We start from the raw sequence: 18,902 nt of genomic DNA, 5'->3' as shown, positions 1-18,902 counted from the left end.
AAAGCAATCGGGGTTAAGTAACTTGCTCAAGGTTACATGGCCAGTTATTTCTGGTTGTGGTGCTAAGTATCTGAGCCCAGATTTGATCCCCAGGTCATCCAGACTCTGGAGCCGGTGCTCTCACTCACCATGCAACCTGGCCACCCCTCCCAAAACTATTCTACCCCTGATCTTTGTTTTTTATGTATGATTATATCTCTTGTTTCCTATCCCTCCTGCCTCCTCTACTTTACTTCTACCCGCTACATTACCCTCCTATAACTTGCCTACCCCCCTTCAACGATGCCTCCCCCATCCTCCCATTTCCATAAATCTAAACATACTTCTATAACTGTTTTACCTATTCCCTCACCCTCCCTTCTAAACATCCCTCTGTTGTCCTCTCCCTGCTCCCTATGCCCTTACCATTTTATTTCTCCTTAATTTAAAAGACTTTTATATTCTTCTAAATATGTGTGTATTGTTCCCTCTTAAACCCATTCCCAATGAATGTAGGTTACCAGAACTACCAGCCCTCCTTCCCCATCTAATTCTTCTGTATCAGTTCTTCCTTTTGCACCTCAAATAATTACTCTTTTAAGCTGCTTTTAAATGGTTTTACTTTTTAAATTCATATCATTTTCAGGTTTACCCCCAATCTTTCCTATAAACTACCCAATTATTGATAAGAATCGTAGACATCCATTTTATATTTTACATATGTGAAAAGTAAACAGTCTGTCCTTATGGATCCCTTATAATAAAAAAGGTGGGATTTTCATTGTGACTTAAAGGAATTCAGGGAAGTCTATGTCAGAGCAGAAGAGGGAAAGTATTCTGGTCTAGGCAGAAATGGGGGACAACACAGATGACGGGGGGGAGACCAGTTTTTCAACTTGAAGTCACATGGAATGTCCCAGTCATTCTAAAATTACAGAAGCAAAGCAAATGTGAATATATCTTTTTTAGTGTCATTTCCGTGAATAAAATCATATCCTTTTCTGATGTTGAGCCATGTGATATGCCAAGGACTTGAACTCTGAAAACTTTCCAGGTCTTCAGTAGATCTGTCTACTGGAGTGGTGAGGGGGTGGTACAAGGGGGGTTAGAATACCTGTAAAGGGAGTTTCTAGGCTGCATCCTCACCAGGATTGCTTCCTTGGATAGTGAATAGCTGGCTAGAAAGCAGGGTTACTGGTTTGGATGTGGGGAAGAGGGGTTCTGGTCAGGGTTCTTGTGCTCACCTGCTTATCTCTCATTAGTGTTGGTGTTGGTGGGAATGTCTAGTTTTACTCCCCAGGTTGCTCCCTTGAGGTCCAACAGGCTAAGGTGGAGGTAGGGCAGGACTTCTGACCCTGGGTACCTCTTCTAGGATCTGAGTGGAGGTGGTAGTTCAAATGGTTTGAACCAAAGTCTTCTTTTAAGCTCCGGACTTCTGGTTTGCTTGGCCTCTTAAGAGTAGTTTGTCAGCAGTGAGTAGCTTGCCCCTACTCCATTGGAGCTGCTCCCTCAGATAGATGATGGCCCTAGGAAGTGGGCTATAAGCAAAGCTTTAGAAAGCTGTGGCTTTAAAGGGACAATGTGTTAAAGTAAGAATAGTGTTGGAGTTGGTCTCAGGAAAGATCAGAATTCAAATTCTACCTCTGACTTTTACTAACTGTGTGACTGTGGGTAAATCACCTAACATTGGTGTGCCTCAGTTTACTGATCTCTATGATGGGAGTAATAAAAGTTATAGTTCCTACAGTTGTGAGGATCAAATTAGATAATATGAATGAACCAGTTGGCGAACTTTAAAGTACTATATAAATTTCAGCTGATTTAGGTGGTATGATTATATAGTTTCATCATAGATTTAGAATTAGAGATTGTAGGCACCATCTAATTCCACCCCCACATCTTACAAATGAGTATCCTGAGGCCTACATTAAGTTAAATAATTTGTTTGAGATCACATGAGTGACAAAGGCTCATTTTGAACCCTGGTCCTCTCACACCAAATCCAGGCATTTTTCCACTGTACTTCATTATTTCATGAACTATTATGATCCCATTTAATGTTATCCTGTATTATTGAAGGGCTCTCATGTATTAGTCAAAGTGAACTTACTAATGACTTCAGTGATAGGTTTGGATTACTTTAGAATACAGCTCATATAATCCTCCCTTCCTGGATTTATCCAGGATTCACAAAAGCATTTTAAAGCTAATTTGTCTAACAGTTTTCATTCTTAAGTGGGAGAGAGAAAGGAGAGGTTCTTACTCTATAGTTTTAAAAAACAAACAAAACAAAAAACAAAGAAATGAGTTTGCTGTTTTAATCTCCTCTCTCCCTTCTCCCTCCCACACCCAAATGCTAAATGAAAAAAAAAAACTATTTGCAATGCCTAAGTGGCTTCCTAAGGAGGAAAGAGCTATTGCAGGAGACCCAGTGTTAAGATGCACTGGGTGTTGCCATGGGATACAGTCTTAAAAAGAGTATTTGCAGAGCAGATGGACTAAAGCTAAATAAAGTCTTACAGGTACTAAATAAGGAATTTTCTATGTGTCTTACCACCAAACAATGGGGATGATATGAACATTTTGCTGTGTTGGGAAAATTAGCTTCTATAGTTTTAAGGCACTTTAATTTAAACCCCTGACCAACCAAGCCCTTCATTCGAGTCATCATTGTAGTCTCTGTGGGTATGGATGGATAGGTAGGTGGGAGTGTCCCTGTGGCTCAGAAGCTATAAGAATGGAACACACTATCTGTTACATCCTATGATAATGGAGAGCCTTCAAATACAGGGCTGGCTATAAACTGTAGGCCTGCCATTTGAGGACCAGACAAGCTCAGGTTTGACATCTCATTACCTGTTTGGTGACACAGGATGATGAATTTTTCATTCCCCCACATTTCCAAAGATAATTTAACTAAAAAGGTTGACCTGTATTGGTGAGAAGGAAAATATATGGCCTTAGAATATGTTTTTAAACATAAAACAATATTTTTGACTATTTGGAGTGTGTTGATGCTTGGTCTGATGGTAGGTCCTCTAAAGTGCCTTAAAACTATAGAAGCCGGGGCAGCTAGGTGGTACAGTGAATGGAGCACTGGGCCTGGAGTCAGGAGGACCTGCATTCAAATCCAACCTCAGACATTTAACACACACACACACACACACACAAAAAAACTAGCCGTGTGACCTTGGGCAAGTCACTTAACCCCAGTTGCCCTCTAAAAAAATAAAAGCAAAAAAACTATAGAAGTAAATTTTGATACTTCCATGGTAATGCTCTTAAATGAGGCAGGAGGTGAGTTTCTAAGAACTGTTTTTTTAAAAAGTCACCACATTGTTTTACAAGTCTGAATTGATACTTCTCCATCTTAAATATGTATAAACAAAAAATATCTGTTGGATTTTTTTGTAACCACCTTCTGACATCTTCAGATTACAATTCTAAAAGTAAATCACTGAAATGAATAGAGAATGCTATTTAAAACCCACTAAAGATAGATCCATTGGGCCAACTTGTTTACCTAAACCTTCCTCACTGGGTGGCTGTTGGACAGACCATATTGATTTTTTTGTTCAACATAACAATACTATTTTAATTGCCATTAAATCCTAAGAAGCCTTTCAATGAATTACCTAGTTTTCACAAGAATGTATAATACCTTTTAGACTATCTGTGGATTGAATACATGGGTTATATACAGTGTGAATTTCTATGGCAACAGCAGATGTGCTCAGCAGAGATGCATTGATTTACTAATTCCTAACCAGAGGTATTTGGTGAGAAAATTTGCTTGAGAATCATATGTATAAATAGGAACTTTTGAATTATTACTTGACATTTACTGAATTCCAGCAATAAGGCAATCTTCTACAGAACAAAGATTTTTTTTTAAAGTCCCTGCCTGTGGGCTAGTAATCTAAATAAAACAGACTTCAAGTAAGAGACAAAAATGTAACTGTGAGGGAATAGAATGATAACACAATGGCAGTGGAAGCTCTTGTTATTAAATGTCCAGAGGTTTGCACTCGCAAAGCAGTAGTATTTGGAAAGGTTTTACAAAGTATATCTCTCTGTGTGAGTTTGTGGATAAAATGTTTATAATGTATGGAAAGAACTTTGCAAGCCTTAGCGCTGTGCATGCATATAAGCTATTATTATTGTTATTATTTTCTTGTTATGGTTTGTACATATATTTGCATATGTGTGTACAAGTTTATTAATATATCCAATCTACTGTCTGCAAGTCAATGTTATAGACCCCAGGGATACAGAGACAAAACATCTCATTGTCCAGAGGATTACATTTATTGGGGCAAAAGGGGGCACCACAGGGATATAATTTATTAATAAATATGTTCTTGAGGATTTGAAGAACTAGAGAATCTGAACAATAAAACCTGCAGTTCCCAAAATGTGGTTCAGGGACCTCCCCTTTCAGAGCAACCACCAAATCAAAAATTATTTTCATAGTGATATTAAAATGTTTTTATTTCTAAATAGAGTATTAATAGCTATAAGACTCATGGAAGGGAAGAAGCACTTATTAAGTGCCTACTATGTGCCAGAGTCTGTGCTAAGAACTTTAGAGATATGCCATTTGATCCCCACAACAATGCTCAGAAGTTAATGCTATTAGTATCCCCATTTTGTAGTTAGGGAAACAGAAGCAGACAGATGTTAAGGTCACACAGTAAGTAAGTGTCCAAGGTTAGACATAAACTCAAGTCTTGTTAACTCCAGGCCCAGTGCTCTAACCTCGGTGTAATTTTTGTATCTGTAATTTTTAAGAATGTAAGAGAGTAGATCCGGGCTTTTGTAACAAAAAGTGATTATTTGACAAAAATTGATTAAAAAAAAACTTGGAAAACAGTATGGCAAAAACTAGATGTAGACTAACAAGGTCAAAATGGGTACATGATTACACATAAAGGGGGGCACCATAAGTAAATTAAAAGAGCATAATATAGTTTATTGTTTCGATCTATGAATATGGGAAGAATTCAGGACCAAAGAAAATAGAGAGAGAATTACAAAATGTAAAATAGCTAATTTTGATTATATAAAGTTAAAAAGTTTTTTTTTCCCACAAACAAAACCAATACAATCAAAATTAAAAGGAAAGCAGAAAACTGGGGGAAAATTTTTGCAATGACTATCTCTGACAAAGGCCTCATTTCTCAAATGCATAGAGAAATGAATTAAATTTATAGAAATGCAATTCATTCCCTAATTGATAAACAGTCAAAGGATAAAAACAGATAATTTTCAACTAATAAAGCAAAGATACATACATATATATATATAGTCATATAAAAATGCTCTAAAACAGTATTGATCAGAGAAGTGCAAATTAAAACAATTTTGAGATACCACCTCACATCTATCAGATTGGCTTATATGATGAAAAAAGAAAATGATAAATGGTAAAGGCCATGTGGGATAGTTGAGACACTAATGCACTATTGAGGGAGTCATGGACTAATCCAACCATCGTGGAGAGCAATTTGGAACTCTGCCCAAAGGGCTATAAAACTCTGCCTACTCTTTGATCTAGCAGTACCCCTGCTAGGTCTATATCCCAAAGACATCCCCCCAAAAAGGGAAAAGGATGTATTTGTATAAATATAAATATAAACATATATATATATATATATATATATATCAGCTCTTTTTGTGTTGACTAAGAATTGGAAATTTAGAGAATGTTGATCAATTGGGGAATGACTAAGCAAACTTTGTTAAATGATTGTGATGGGATAGCATTGTGCTATTAGAAATCAAAAGCAGGATGATTTCAGAAAAACCTGGAAAGACTTACATGAACTGAAGCATAGTGAACTGAACAGAACCAGGAGAATATTGTATGCACTAACAACAATATTGTTTGATAAAGAATTGTAAATGACTTGACTATTCAATGATTCAAGACAATCCCAAAGGACTTATGATGATGCATTCTATATGCCTTCAGAAAAAGAACTGACACTTTCTGAATACAGATTGAAGAATGCTATTTCTTCCTTCCTTCCTTCTTTCCTTCCATTTAAAAAAATCGAGTCTTCTTGTACAAAATTACTAATATGGTAATATTTTACAATGATTGTACATGTATAAACTATATTGGGAAATAAGGGAGAGAATGATAAAATTTGCAACTCAAAACTTTAAAAACAAGTATTAAAAATAGCTTTAATATATAATTGGGGAAAAATAAAATATATGTAAAATATCTAAAATTTTAAAAATGTAAAGGAGTCATAAGAACAAAGTTTGAAAACCACTGGATTAGAGGTTCAGGAAAAACTTGCAGGAGATGGTATTTGAGTCAAACCTTGAAGAAAGTGAGTCATGGATACTAGTTCAAAGAAAAAGAAGCAAGTCAATTTGACCAGAACACAAAGTATGAGGGAGAACAATAGATCAGTGTGAAAAGAAAGATTGCAATCACACTATGAAAAACTTTAAATATCAAATAAGGAATTTGTGGTGCAGTGGGTAGAGTGTTGTACCAAGAGTCAGGAAGACCTAAGTTCAAATCTGACCAGAGACACTTACTAGGTGTGTGACCCTGGGCAAGTCACTTAACACCATTTATCTCAGTTTCCTCATCTGTAAAATGAGCTAGAAAAGGAAATGGGAAACCATTCTAGTACCTTTGCCAAGAAAACAAAAAATGGGGTCTTGAAGGGTTAGACATGACCTTACAACAGAAACAGAGAAATTGTATTTAAGGAGTATTAAGGACCCACTGATTATTCTTGAGTAGGAAACTGAGGTATTAAGCCTAGTGTTCTGGAAATATTTTTAAAATAGATATTCAGCATAATTTTTTGTTTGTTTTTTTACAGCACCTACATTTTCCTTTGTAACCTTCTCCCTCTTGCCTCCCAGAGTGATATTCGTTATAACAAAGGTTGTTTCTTTATTTTTAAAGAAGGAAAAAGAGGGAAAAAAAGAATATATTTCCATTTATGATCAATATGCACAAAAAAATAATCATATAATGATACACACTTGGACCCTCCCCCCAACACTTAAGCAAAAGAATAGAGGGAGATATTTTCTCACATTTCTTCTTTGGGACTAAGGTTGCTCTTGATGGTTTTGCCACATTTTCAATTCTTTTGTGGTTGTTCTTTCCATTCACATTATGTATATTGATTCTTGGCTTTACTGAACTCACTTTTCATTAGTTCATAAAAATCTCTCTGTGTTTCTCTGAATCATTGTATTCATCCTTCCTTATAAATAGTAATATTTTATTACATTCATATACCAAAATTTGTTTAGGCAATCCCAAGTAGTTGGGTATAAACTTTGTTTCTAGTCTTTTCCTGTCACCAAAAGTCCTGCTATGAACATAAAGTGTCCCCAAAATCTTAGTGCAGATTTAAGCTTTAATTACTTCACAGGCATAAATGTTGCAAATATATTTTTTTAAATGTGACAGGTTACTTATTTATGTTTTTAATATTAATGTTTTTTAAACTTAATATAACCAGCAACTTAGGTTATACATTGCTTTAATTGATTGTTGAACTTTGTAAAAACTTTCATCAACTACTACTCTCACTGAGAATATTGTATTTGTAATTCTAGTCTTAAAAATTATGCAAATGGGGTGGCTAGGTGGCACAGTGAATAGAGCACCGGCCCTGGAGTCAGGAGCACCTGAGTTCAAAAGTGGCCTCAGACACTTAACACGTGTTAGCTGGGTGACCTTGATCAAGTCACTTAACCCCAATTGCTCTGTCCTCCCCCCTCAAAAAAAAAAAAAGAAAAAATTATCCAAACAATGATGTTCGATAGTTTTACAAAACCCAACAAATAAAAGCTTACTAGAGACCAAGTGGGTCTAATAAAAGGATTTTTTCCTGTGGATTTACCCATGTGAGAGTCATCCAGAGAGTATCACATACCCCATGCTTAATGACAAGGTGAATTTAATTGTCTTGTTATAATTGTAATTAAAGATGCATTCAAAATTCAGAAAACTAGATAAAAAGAAATGGAAATCATCAAACTTTCAAATAGATGCTATTTTAAGTGTGTCATATTTATACTTATAAATTACTACAGCTCAAAACTGCCCCAGGACTGTGGGGACATCTTGGTTTTTGTTGTATAGGACTTTTGTTTGTTTGTTTCCTCAGTGACCTTCTTGAGGATTTTGCCTTATTGTGAAATGTCTGGATAAAAGGGTATGTACATGGTAGTCATTTATTTGCATAATTCCAAATCAATTTCCAAAATGGTTGCATTAATTCACAACTTCACCAACAATACCATAGAGCAATTTTGCTTCTACAACCTCTCCAATATAATAATAACTGGCATTTATATAAGACATCAAGATTACCAAAGTATGGTGTATAAATTTTCTCATCTGATTATTTCAACAACCCTGCAAGGGAGGTGTTATTAATTATACTTACTTTCATAGATGAAGAAACTAAGGCTTACAGGTAAAGTGGCTTTTCCAGGGTCACATAGTTATTAGGTGTCTGAGGAAGGATTTGAATTCACATTTTCCTGATTCTAAGTCCAACATTATATTCACTATACTACCTATCCTTCTAAGGGAACATTGACTATTTCAATATTTTTTTCATCTTTGTCAATTTTCTGAGTGTCTTGAAATTTATTGGAAATTTTCAGTTGCATTTCTCTTATTAGTGATATGAAGTATCCTTTCATGTGATTTTTGATGATTTACAATTCTTTTGTTTTGAGAAATGGTAGTTCATATCCTTTGGCCACTTAACTATTCAGGAATGGCTTTTTGTCATATATTTTTCCATTAGTTATCTATATTTTTAATAACAATGCTTTATATAAGAAATTTGATATAAAGTTATTGTTGTTGTTTTCTCCCAGCTGTCTACTTAGGAAGATATATTTTCTGGTTTTGTGGAGAGTGGATTGCAGGGGCAAGAAATTGTGAATCCAATTAGAAAACTCTTGCAAGAATTTAAAAAAGAGATGATCATGTCTTGAATGAGAGTGCTGGTTGTGTGATTGAGAGGAGACAGAAATAATCAATCAGTCAGCTGGCATATAAGGGCCTCTTTTGTGGAGATAGAATGATGAAAGTTTGGTAACTTGTTGAATGTGGAGTATGATGGAGACTGAAGAGGTGGGGTTGGCTTTGCAGTATTATAAACAATTAATATTATACATGAATAAGGACTGGGATAGGGGCTGAACCTGTAAATCCATTGGCATAGAGAACATATAACTGAGGAAACTCCCCCTATCAATTCATGTCTGAACCTTCTCTACAACTTAGGGTCTTAAAGGATTTCCCTGAGAGTTTAAGTGACTTGCCTTTCTGGTTCCATAACCTATATGTGTGTAGCAGCAAGCACCCCAAGCATCCTCAGGGTTTGCTGCCAATACAGGTTCTTGGATCTGCTTTGTTAAAGGAAAGCAACTCAAAATGGGTTAACAAGCTTACTTTAATCAGTCAGACATATATCGTTTACCTTGTTCAGGGGAAAAAGGTCAGCACCCCGAACTTCAAAGTATACAGGCAGAATTATCAAGACAGAAACAGATCAAGTAGACAGATTTCCAAACTGTCCAACCATTACATCCATACCCAGTCAACATCTGGGTTTCAACATCTGGGTTTTTCAAAGCCAGGGGGGCTCTGGACAATAGCTTCCCAGAATCCAGATCAAATCACAGAACACTTCTCAAAGTGAGCCCCCAAAACAAAGTCTCACATCAGGGCTTATATAGCCTTCTCCTGGCTCAGAGAATGTAACAACCTTATTGACCCACTGGCCAATCAAAAAGTATCTACTGAAAAACAAGCTTCCCACTGCAGGCTTCAGGTGCACTTTAGCCTAGGGGCAGGGAAGATCTTCCAAATTTGCTTTCCCATTACAATGTGCCAAAGCTAAAATCTGAACCCAGGTCTTACCTGCTTCAAGGGCAGCTCTTTGTCACCTACAACATATTGCTTCTCTATATTGTGTGTGTGTGTATACACACACATTTATACCTATTATATACATATATACATACCTGTTTACAATCATATACTGTATACATATGTAATGCTAGATGGTGGCACTGATGCTCTGAAACTCTTGTAGCTAAATCAGTTTATTGTTTTTTGCTCAATTCTGACTTTCCTTGCATTTGACACCATTTGTCATTGCTAATTTCTTTTTGTAATATTCTTCTTTTTTCTGATGTACTAAGTCACCTCATTTTAATACTACTCTGCTTATTCTCTATTTCCTTCATTTCCTTGGTTATTTTCCCACTCAATCATGTCTCTATTCTGAATTACCTAGGATATTTGGCCCTGCATTGAAAAACCAAGTGGAAAGTTAGAATAACATGATAACTTTTTGACTGCATCTTTTGCATACGTGGGTTACATCTTTATTTGTCCATTGTTGCTCAGCACAACAAAAATGAGTCAATGAACATTCTCAACTCAAATTCAACTCATGTAACATCCAACACCACCCCTGAGCACAGGAAGACATCCCTTCAGCTTTTCCTCTGATTGACCCATTGATCTCAATTATCCAAATATGGTTCTCAGTTCCTTGACAAAGAAAATGTTAAGATCAAACTTCCTTGGAAAGGAATAATTTTCATATAGTACATAGCCATTTTTTTCGCTAGTGTAGAAACCTTCCTTGTGAACATGAAATGTCACAAGAATATGACCTTGGATACTTGGAATTCCTTGAATACTATCCCATCACTTATTCTTCCTACCCAATATATGGAATATATCAGTCAAGGGCCTGCTGTCTGTCCTCTGCTCTCCCTCTTCTATATTTATTATTTCACATAGCTCATTTACTGACATGGCTTCTATTTCTATTGCTCTCAAATTTATATTTCCATTTTTGTTCTGTAGTATGGAATGGTATGGTATGTTAGAAAGAACAATGCCTCTAGAGTTGGAGAAACTAGGTTTAAATTCTGGACAAGCTTGACTAAGTTACTTAATCTTTCTGAGCCTCTGTTTCCTCATCTGTAAAATGATTGGATTTGACTAACTAGCCCCTGAGGTTCTTCCAACTCTAGATTTCTCTCACCCAGGCTCTATTGTTATGTTTCCATTGTTCTATCAAACATTCCCCATAGAGCTTTTCACATCCTCATACTCAACATAGCTAATAGTTATCTTTTAATTTTTCCCTAATCAATTCCTCTATCAAATTCCCTCCTCTATTTTCTCTCAATTCTCTGTTACCCCAAGGTCTGAACTTTAACTGTTTCTCCAGAGCCTCAAATACCTAATTAGTCATTGAAAGGCAGTCATCCCTAATGTGGAAATGTGTTTAGTATGATTGTACATGGATAAATTACATCAGATTTCATGCCATCTTAGGGAGGGGGGAGGAGAGGAATAGAGAGAAAATTTGGAACTCAAAATCTTATAGAAGTGAATGTTGAAAACTAAAAATAAATGAATAATTTTTTTAAAGGCAATCATTCATCCTTTGAAATGTATCTCAGATTCATCTTCCCCTCCACTTCCACTGTTCCCATCCTGGATTGGCATTGTGGTCTTGTACCATCTCACTGGATTATTTTAATAGCTTCTCAAATAGTTTTCCTGCCACCATTCTCTGTCCTATGGAATAAAAATGGAACAATGGGAGAATAAGGAAAATTTCATTTAAAACAACTACCCAACTTCCTAAATTAAAATTCTTCTTATTCTTATTATTTTGTGCTCTAGTGGTGTGTCTCTACATGAAACAAGTACTAGGTAGGTTCTTAGGCCTTGTGGTATATGTGCTAGAGACAGGAGACTGGGGTTTAAATCCTGAATCAGAAAATTACTACTTGGGCGTCTTCAGCAAGTTCCTTCACATCTTAGAAACTGTTTTCTCATCTATAAAATGCAGATGATGATCCAGTACTGCCTACCTGATACATTTCTTGTGAGAAAACCTTGCAGGTCTTCTAGTGCTTTATAAATCAGTGTTATTATTGCTTTATTTATAGAGAGGAAATGGGCTGCTTACTCCTAAGTAGCTGGGCAGCAACAGGCTGTGATAAGAAAACTGAATGCTATTAACATGCCCCTTATGTGAAATCGGTCTTGCCATAGAAATACCCTCCCCCAAATCCTGGTTGCTAAAACTAATGGTTAACAACTTTTTCTTCCCATGTTGACTCCTAGAATAAGTAAGTTTCTTTGCTTTAAAGCTGGAGGGTGCCCCAATAGACATTGAGTTACAACTCTTTTATTTTACAGTTAAAAAAAACAATTAAGGCTCTGGAGTTGAACAAATTAGCCAAGGTCAAGCAAATTCTATCATAGTTAGGGGAGACATTCAGATTTCCTGCCTTCCCAGTCCTGTGCTCTTCCTTCTTCTACTTCATATTCCTGCCTATTACCAGTTGTCCTGACTTTTGTCTTACAATTAGACTCCAATGAACTCTGTAGGAGAGAGTGAGGCTGATGACTTTGTACAGCTCTGCCTCACTTAAATCCTATTCATGTCAAGTCAGGACACCACCCTGTGATGTCATTGGTCCTCTTTGAAAACAAAGGCTGAACAAGAACATACTATCTTTTGATTTCATATTTCTGAATAGTTACAAACTCTTGCTTGAGTGGGATTTTCATTTTTAAACCTTTTTTTATTTTAAATTATAATCTTTGTAACTAAAAAATGGTAAACATTGAAATACTGGATATTTGTTAAGAGGTGCAGTTTTGTTTGGCTTAAAACTAGATAAGACCGGGGTGGCCAGGTAGCACAGCAAGTAAGAGCACTGGATCCAGTGTTGGGATGACCTGGGGATCAAATCTGGGCTCAGATACTTAGCACCACACCCAGGAATAACTGGTCGTGTAACCTTGACCAAGTTACTTAACCCCAATTGCTTAAAAAAAAATAAAAAAATAAAACTAGAGAAGACCTTACTCAGACTAACAAGAGACATTATTACTACCCAGGAAAAGGGTTGGAAGAATTTATTTTAACTATGTAAGTCAAATACAGTATATTTCTTTGACTTATGGTACCATTCACAATTAGTTTACTAACATTTAACTCATAATACTCCTATTGTTTTGTGCAATTGCATCTAGAGTTAGAAGGATCCTTAAGGATTTAGTCCAACCCACTGATTTTACAGATAGGGAAACTGAGGCCCAGGAAAATTAAGTAACTTAGCTAAGATCACCCAGAAGTTAAGCCTAGGTTCTCCAATTCCAGAGTTACTGTTCTTTCCAATGTGCCCCACTACTCTCACCATTCAACAGCACAAAAGTGGACCTTTTTGAACTAATTTTAACTTAATGGGAACAAAAGAAGTTAACATTGTTTATATTTTACTTGAGGACAAAAATAAGCCTGAAGCCTCTAATATGGAATGCAGTATTTTTCTTCTTCTTGTGAAAGCTGACTTTAGTGAAGTTATGGTGTAGTAGAAGGAAATTTGAAGTCAGTGGAGCTGAGTACAAATCACAGCTTTGCTACTTACTACCCATGTGACCTCTTTCAGTCAAAATTGCCTTGTATTAAAATGAGGGGGTTTGAGTAGATTCATTCACTTATTCACCAAGGATTTATACTCTCGGTTAAGTACTGGGGACATAAGGTCAAAAACATAAATAGACATTGCCTTCAAGGAGTTTATATTCCACTAGTAAAATCTAGATAAACTCTTGAGTCCATCCTACCTCAATGTCCTGTGAGCCTAATTTAGTAATATTAATTTTGTTTTCTCTCTTCTATTTGGTTATCATGGGCTTCCAGTGTGTCAGTAGAGTCACAGAGCTTAATTATGTACCACATATAATGAAAAGGCAAGTTCACAACTTCTTTAAATTAATCCATTCATTCTGTAGTCATTTTGATTATGACTAACTCTTCATTTCACAGTCACCACTTTCGAACTTGATGCAAGCTGAAGTCTTTTCTGATTTTCCACCAACCATGGAGCCAGAGTTAAATGTCAGTCTCCCTCAATCACTAGAATAACATTAATTCGGTATGATCTCTTTTCGAGGAAGGATCAATATTGTCCCTGGGTATCTGCTTCACTAAAAAGACTTCTTTGTCATCAATATCTCTGTGAAAAACATTAGGGAAAGGCACACAACTATTGATGACAGTTCATAGAACAGACTTGATTTTATTAACAATTTCAAATGGGGAAAAAAAGGATAATTCAGTCCTTCTAGCCCATATACCTTGTTTTTCCCTGAATCTTGAAATGAGGAGGATCACAAAATTATAGACTCAGATTTAGAGGTGTAAGGGATCTTAGAGTACACCAACTCTCTCATGTTACAAAGGAGGAAGTGAAGACTCAGAGATGTTGGCTGACTTGCCCAAGGTCATGCAGTTAGTGAGCAGAAATGCTTTCAGGTAATAAGCACATTGTTGATACATAGGTAGTATTGAGATTTCCTTTTGGGTGGGGTGTTGCTGTATAAAATTAAGGGAGGCAGCTTGTAAGGATGTCCTAATGAAGAACATCTATTGTTCCAGGACATCAGCTTCTCTACCATTTATTGTTAGAAATTTTCCAGAAGACTGAAAGTTTGACTTGACCATGGTTATATTGGTCTGAATAATATTGGTTAAAGACAGGACATGAAACTAGGTCTTTCTGATTTGGGTGGACCTCTACTATTTTGAATTAGTGGGCTGTTGTGAACAGAAGTCTTCAAACTCATTTATTTTTATTTTCATTTTCAGGAAATGTACCCAGGACTAGCTTTGAGAAAATACACAGAGTTTTGCTGTTGCTGTGATTTCCTAAACGACTGCTGTATTTTGTAAGTTTTTCTATTTAATTTTAAAAGACCACCTCTTTATTTGAGAACAGAACACTATTTTTATTTCTAAAAGCAAATAACAAATCATATTTTCTTTAACCTTGCTTTTCTTGAATAGTATTAGTTTTAGGAATGAGTGGGATGGATACTTACTAACTGTATGAACCTGGGCAAAATCACTTACCCCATCTGTAAAATCAGCTGAAAAAGGAAATGACAAACTACTCCAGTGTCTTTGCCAAGAAAATCCCCATATAGTGTCATAAAGAGTCAGACATGACTGAAATAACTGAACAAAAAGAAAAAAGAGTAGTAGTTTCTCCAAAAACCAGGTGTATATCTTTGTTAGTCTGTTAGCTATGCTCTTGATGGATTGTTACATGCAACAGATGAAATGATCACATTCTTATACTTTAAAACACCTGGATTTCACAGAGAGACTAATGTAGAGTGCTGACAGACTTTCTAGGTCCTATTTAAAGGAAGCATCTTGATTTGCTCATTAACCTGAGGCAATCACATCATCTGCCAGATGCTCCAACTTAATCATTCATCTTCAGTAGGTTCCAAATGGATGAACTGACCAATTTGATAAGTTAACAAAGATATAAGACATTGATTTGGGTCTTGGGTTGCATCTCTGTATGGAGAGTGAGGACATTCCATTAGAACCTTAAGTACCCAGGTAAAGTCCCTTAATGTCCCTTCTAACCCTTGCTCTATGATCCTAAAATAGGGCCCATGTACTCATTTTACAGATGAGAAAATTAAGGCCCAAGGTCTCATAGATGGTGACAGAGCTGGAATTTGAACACAGGTTCTGTGACTTTAAATCCAGTGCTTTTTATCCCCAAATAGTGCAACTTCTTGGCCTCTGTGCTTAACAACCTATTTGGATCTTGCTGAGGATGAGTGATTAAATTTAAACTTCTGAAAGATTATTTGATTGACTCAGGTTTGAGGATATATAGAGCCTCGTTCTTTGAGCAGGTCTATAAAGGGGGTAGACAGATCAGCCAGGATTCAGAGAATGCTGAAACAGTTCTCTGAGTCTTAATTATTTAATTAATTAAAGACCGTATATCTTAATTAATAATTGTATAAGTTCCCAGGATAAGAGATGTACTTAGTGTCTTCCAGAAGGTGCCAGTGGATACCCTTCATGTGTGCATGTGCAAAAGTATACATACACACACACACCTTTCATTGGGTTATTGAAAATATAATACCCTCCTTTGGGAAACAATCTCTATATGCATGCACATGTATGTGAGCATGCAAACACACACACACACACATACACACACCCTCTACTGGGAGACTGAATCGATATCTCAAACCATGGTTCAGATTTCTGTAATCTCACCAAGTTGATTAGGCTATACTGGTTAACCCTCTACATTAGTATATATCAGAGAAAAAAGAAAGTATTAGGTTCTTGGGTTTCAGTATGGCCCCATGAATGTAGCTGAATATTGTGTGTTTTTACAGAAGATACCAGTTCATTTTGATACTTATTTAGTACATGGATGCTCAGTTTTTTTTGGGGGGAGGGCATGATATTAGTCCAGAAAGCATGTGATGAATAATGTTATAACTTGAGAAGCCAAGGATTAAATTGAGTTCACATGGTATGCAGAGTCTTTAAATCTTAAAATCCTTCCTGTTCTTCCCAAGTTGACAAAATGTTCTCATTTCCTTTACTTATTCTCTTCTCTGCTAACTCACCCACAAGAACCAGTCATAACTTCCTTTCTTCTTTCAAACTGCCTTGTGGGAATGAGACAAAATTAGCTATTGCCCCTTCTATAATTGTCTATTATATAACTGTTAGATAGAGAGGAAGGGATAGATGCCATCTGTCTTTGAACAGATGCCATCTGTAACACTTTAGTCACACAAAACACATTTATTAACAGGTAGGAAAAAGTATTTTCCAAACTATATAACTTTTAGACCCAGAGACTGGCTTGTAGGGCACTATAACTACCTGGGAGGGGATTCCCAGTGAGGTTTATAACCCAGAATTATATACCATCTTCCCTAATGCTTGGGGATCACATAGACAGCACACTTACTTCTGGATCATACCAGGTGGAGGAGGGGTAAACACCCCCTTTGGAGTCCTATGCTAGAATACAAGGTGACTAATAAATTTATGAGATGTTAGAAAAACAGAAAAGAATGAAAGTTTTGAAGATTAAATGCCAGGTACCAAACCCTAGGGAAAAATCATATACCATAAAATAGTGCAATCTGATAAATATTTATTGGAACATGTAGACTTTCATCCAATAAGGGTTTATTAAGAGCTTACTATGTGACAGGCACCAGAGGCACCTGGTAGTTCATTGGTTAGAATGCTGGGCCTGGAGTCAGGAAGACTTGAGTTCAAATTCAGCCTCCCACACTTACTAGTTGTGTGACCCTAGGCAAATAATTTAACCTCAGTATACTTCAATTTCCTTAAGTGTAAAATGAGGCCAATAAAAGGCTGTATCTCACAGGGTTATTGTAAGCATCAAATAATATAATGATTGTAAATAATGCTTAGTACAGTACATGACACATAAGAAGTACTATATTGTTATTGTTGTTCAGTTGTTTGAGTAGTATCTGACTCTTTGTGACCCTATTTGGGGTTTTCCTGGTAAAGATACTGAAGTGGTCTGTCATTTCCTTTTGCAATTCATTTTACACATGGACAAACTTAGGTAAACCAGGTTAAGTGACTAAGACCAAATTTGAACTCAGTTCTTCCTGACTCCAGGCTAAGTATTCTATCCATTACACTATCTAGCTGCCCCCTAGGTGTATTATATAAATACTTATTCCCTTCCTTATCTTTTTCCTCCCTCCCCCCCCCCCATCCCGCCCCTTACTATAGTAAGCACTGGGCATAAGAATAAAGGCAAAAACTCAGGCTCTGCTCTCAAGGAGTTCACATTGTAATGGAAGAAATAGGATGCAAGCAACTATGCACATAGAAGACGGATACAGTGTAAATGGAAGGAAATATCAAATGGAAGGTACCAACAATGAGGCAGGGACTGGGAAAGGTGCACTTCAAAAGAAAGGATTGAACTGAGTCTTGTAAAAAGCCAAGAAGGGAAGATAAGGAGGGAGAGCCTTCCAGGAATGGTGATGACCATTGCAAGGGAGTCAAGAGACAGAGTAGCAGTTAGGATAATGTATCTGGGTAGATCATGTATTCCATGGTCCAAAATCATGTGGAAAACCAGACAGATATGACCCTGATGCAGACATGGCTCTCAAAGATACTACTATATTAAGGATGTAAATAAAAGGCGAGCTCTCTGCAGGCGACTGTTCTGTTTTTTACTTTTGTATTCCCAGTGCTTAGACATGATAGACATTTAAAGAATCTTCATGAAATTGAATTATAGGATGTAAGGATAAGTGCATGTATAATTATAAGTAGACAGGGAGGACTATATGCAAACATGAAAGACTTTTGACACTATAATTAAAAAGCAAGCATGGTTCTGGGGATACATGATTAAAACAGAGAAGAAATGGCAACTAAGAGGAAATTTTATCAGTCTACTCCATTTGATGTTTATTTGACTTTTGCAATGAATTCTAGGCTGCACAATCAAGGGGACCTGGAGAATGTTCAGTGGAAGGTCACAAATCTGATTAAAAGATTGAATAATTCAGCCTATGAGGAGACATGAAAGAAAATGGAATTATTCCACTTTGAGAGGAAAAGAAAGAAAAAAAATTAAAAAATAGTCCTCAAATAACTGAAGGACTCCGAAAAATGGGACCAGTTTTCTCTTTTTTAATTAATGGAAGAACAAGTAGAAGCAGATTTAAATAGAAATGTGAGAGAATTTAGGTATGATTCTTACATGTTGAGAATGGATATGAATTGAAATAAATAAAGAGAGAATTTGAATACTCTAGTGAAAAAAAATTTTAAAACAACACATTTTTCTGAACTGGAAGGTTAGGAGAAATGAATTATCTGATCCCTCATGGAGTTTCAAAACCTCTACTCCTACAATCCTGAATCTCTCTCTCTCTCTCTCTCTCTCTCTCTCTCTCTCTCTCTCTCTCTCTCTCTCTCTCTCTCTCTCTCTCTCTCTCTCTCTCTCTCTCTCTCTCTCTCTCT

At 36.3% G+C, this 18,902-nt stretch overlaps 1 protein-coding gene across 4 annotated transcripts in view; it reads left to right on the top strand.

Annotated features, from left to right (window-relative positions):
- Nucleotides 1–18,902, top strand: part of MARCHF1 (membrane associated ring-CH-type finger 1) — a 1,238,958-nt gene that overhangs the window by 416,636 nt on the left and 803,420 nt on the right. For all 4 annotated transcript variants that reach the window (XM_069097636.1, XM_069097675.1, XM_069097649.1 and 1 more), the window contains one exon: nt 14,685–14,764. The gene's annotated coding sequence lies outside the window, so the exon portion shown is untranslated. The remainder of the gene's footprint in view (nt 1–14,684; nt 14,765–18,902) is intronic.

This window comes from Petaurus breviceps, unplaced genomic scaffold, assembly GCF_028583685.1.
Source record: "Petaurus breviceps papuanus isolate PSGF00001 unplaced genomic scaffold, PetGlider_PUasm1.0 126, whole genome shotgun sequence".
NCBI classification, from domain to species: Eukaryota; Metazoa; Chordata; class Mammalia; order Diprotodontia; family Petauridae; genus Petaurus; species Petaurus breviceps.
The sequence above is the reverse complement of the archived record's forward strand: the minus strand, read 5'-3'. Positions and strand labels throughout refer to the sequence as shown.